Below are 3,740 nucleotides of genomic sequence, written 5' to 3'. Positions count from 1 at the left end.
AATCGTGACCACACCTTAGAGCATCCGGCTACCGACTGAGTACAGCTAAGGTCAGGGTGTTCCCTTAGATTCTCCCTCTGTTGAGCAGACTGTTGTTCTGTTGTCTCTGAAGCTGGTGGGGAAAGATACACACAGAACATAAGGGCTGGGCTGGCTCAGTGGATAAAAGTGCTTGCTACCCACACATGAGGATCTGAATTAAAACCCCCAGCATCCACGTAAAAAGCTAACCATGGCTAATCCAAGCCTGTAACTCCAGTGGTGTGAGGGCCAGAGGCAGGAGGATTGCTGGGACTTGCTGGCTGCCAGCCTAGCTACAGGTTCAAGGAGACTCTGCCTCAAGGGAGTAGGTCAGACCCGACGGAGGAGAGGCTGTTCCTCTCCTCTGACCACTTGCTCATTCACTCGCTATCTGTCAAACACAAACAGTAAATATAAAAGTGTTTTAAAAGATACCAAAAATACCATATCCACAATACCTTTGCCGCTGTGGCGTGTGCTCTCCAGTCCTCTGAGCGAGGTGGTTATTATCACCTCTCAAAGTTTTAACTACTTCAGTACCCTTTCCTGCCTTGGAAGAAGGAAGGGTCTGGCATCACCCCCTCTCTCTACTTGGCAGTTGAGAAGTTAAGGAATTTATCCAAAGCCGGCTGCCAGATAAAATGGAATGAGCAGTCAGATTCAAATTCTGGATAAGGACTCATTTTAAAACTGTGTATGCAATATCCCACATTGCATACATATTTTAATTTAAATAGGCACTTTGTAAGTCTGTCGGTGCCTAGAAGTCTGTTCAAGGTCACAGAGCTAGTGACAGTGTGCTGAGGACAAGGACCTGGGCTCCCTCCTCAGCCCTGCCTGTCTAGCTGATACAGGAGGACCTGCTCCAAGGGCCTGGTGGCCAGGGAGGTAAGCAGATGGCTCCAGTCTGATGAGTAAATCAAACTAAAGAGGCTAGGGGACAACTTGGGCAGAAGACTCGGTTCCTTTTCATGCAGAACAGAATCACCCACTGCAGATGATTCATTTTGCTTTGGAGTCACTTAACTCAAAAGAGTTGGGGTCAAAGGCCATGACCAGATCACCTGGGGATGCCAAGGTGAGCTTTCAATGGCTGCCTAATCAAATAGTAAGTAACCCAATTCTTTTCCACCTTGCCTAGTCCCGCCCAATTCCAGCCTGGCCCCGCCCATCCCTGGAAGGTCCCGCCCATTCACACATGAGTCCACCCCTAGTTCGTATTGACCTAGGAACCTCTCCCACCCCTAACTCCTGCTGTGATTGGCCTAGCCAAAGCATCTCTATTCTTATATTCATCTCTATTCCTGTGAGCTCCTGTCTGCAGTCTCAAACCCCAAAGCAGACTACCTCATCCAGCCTCTAGGAGCTTCAAGCCCTTCCTCTTTCCCGGCTGAGCCCTGAGAGGCAATCCCAAGCCTTCCCCACTGGAAACTCGCAGTCTGGTGTCCCAGGCTGCCACACAGATGCATGCTCTCGTTGTGCATGAAATAATACGTTTAATTACTTCTTCGAAGGCCGGGCTAATAATAGCGCTTTGCACGGAGGGCCTCGGTCACAGAGGAAAAGCCATGAAAGCGCTCGGCACTGTTCCCAGTGATTTAAAAGCTCCCATGAACACAGCGTCGCTTTCCTCAAGAGGCAGAGGGAACTGTGCCGAAAATGCTGTACGTTTTCACTTTTAACTCGTCGTTTTGAGGACCTCAGGATGTGCGACGCAACAGGACTGGAGTAGTGGGGCCCCATCCCCAAAGTGTGGGATCTGAGGAGCTCCCTATAAGTAATCCGGCTTCAGTAATCATATGGAGAATAATAGTTGAAGAGTTGGCCCCACCATGGCCTGACCTTGGTCAGACTTGGGCTGTGGTTGTTTGTTTGGCTGGTTTTGGGGTAGTGTTGTATTGTTTTGTTTCTAAGACCAATCTTATATGGAACAGGCTGGTTTCAAAGTCTCCATAAATGGGAGGATGACTTTGAACTTCTGATCCTCCTGCCTCCACCTCCCGAGTGCTGGGATTACAGGCATGTACTAGCATAGCCAAACTGCTAGGTGCTGATGATTAAACTCGGGGTCTCCTGCTTTGCTAGACAAACACTCAACCAACCGAGCCACATCCCCGTGCTCGGCTCAGTTTTACACAAAGCCGGAAACCTCAATTCTCCACTGACCTGAGTGTGAATCCGGAGACTGTTTTGCCTGTCTGCGTAGAAGCATTTGGTCTCTGGGCCTCTATCAGATGAGGGTTGTAGGCCCAGGAACTTCATGCCCGAATCTCCCCCTTCCTCCTCAGCAACAGTGCAAGCACAGACAGCATTTCCTGCAGAATGAGCATGTTGAGTTTACGTGAGCATCTCCAAACTGCCCGACACACCTGAGGGGCTCAGAAGATTTCACACAATGTGCACAGTATCAATTGCTATCAGTTTCTGAAAGCGCAGGGTTTTGAAACAGATCAAGGTCCCACAGTGACCAATGCGTGAGGAGACATGGGTGACCCTGGGAGTGGATCTCAGCTGTCCAGAGCAGCCCTACCAACCAGTTCAAATGGAAAAGAAAAACCCAACATTCTGCGGGCTTGACATACCCCTGAAATCCCAGCATTCGGGAGGCTGAGGCAGGAGCACGGTAGGTTCAAAGCCATCCTGAGCCACATAGCAAGACCCTGACACAACAAAAAACAAACTCAAGAAAACCAACAAACAAAATGGGTCTGTGGCCCACACACAGCTCTGGGATGCATGTACACCTCAGATTTTTGTCCTTCAGTAAGCCTTCCATCCTTCCCTTGAAACAGGCTCTCTAACTCACCAGGAACTCACTAAGTATTCTATGCTGTCCAGGGAGCCCCAAGAATCCTCTTGTCCCCACCTCCCAGTGCTGGGGTCACAGATGTGCACCATGGTGCCTGACATTTTGGCGTGGGTGCTGGGGACCACACTCAGGTCCTCATGCTTGTCCATCAAACCCACCCCCAGTTGCCAGTTCAACTGGTTGAGACTCGGGGTCCTGTCTAGTTCAACTCCTTTGTAACTTAAACCCCAGATTTACCAGTCAAATGCAGAATCCACACTGCCTGGGAACCCCACAAGTACATAAAGCACCTTCCCCAGTTTTCTATACCTGGAAACTGAGGCTAGGGACTGCCTTGTGACTTGTTCCTGTGCTGGCTATCACTGCTCAAGGGCTTCACAGGGGACACTGTCCTGCTGCTGTGCTCTTGAGCAGTCCCTGTTCCTCTCTGGGTTGGTTTTTTGCCTCCCCTAAAGAATGAATGAAAGGCGTAGGTTGAGTAGCCACCTAGCAAAAGTTGGATGCCCACCACATTACCTGGGTCACCCCAGCCCCTGGGCCTTTCCCAGCATTTCCCACTTGTCACTGCTTTTAGGAATGGGTGGTTAAGTGGTTGCCAAGCAACTATAAAAATGGAAAATTGGAGTTCAGATACCCAGAAGCCCATGTAAATGCTGGTGGGCCAAGGGGTCTGCCTGCCTGTAATTCCATCCTCAGAAAGAGGAGACGGGGTCCCCAGAGCAAGCTGGCTAGGGAAACTAGCCAAGTCATTTAGCTCTGGGTTCAACTGAGAGGGCCTGCCTCCACAGATACCACAGAAAAGCAGCAGAGGTGATTCCTGGTGACCTTGAGCCTCCACAAGGTCACACACATGTGCCCACACACATGCAAACACTCATCCACACAAGGAAACAGAAAAAAGATTCTCGAA

This window comes from Micromys minutus (genome assembly GCF_963924665.1).
Source record: "Micromys minutus genome assembly, chromosome: 25".
NCBI lineage: Eukaryota > Metazoa > Chordata > Mammalia > Rodentia > Muridae > Micromys > Micromys minutus.
Note: the sequence above shows the minus strand (reverse complement) of the source record.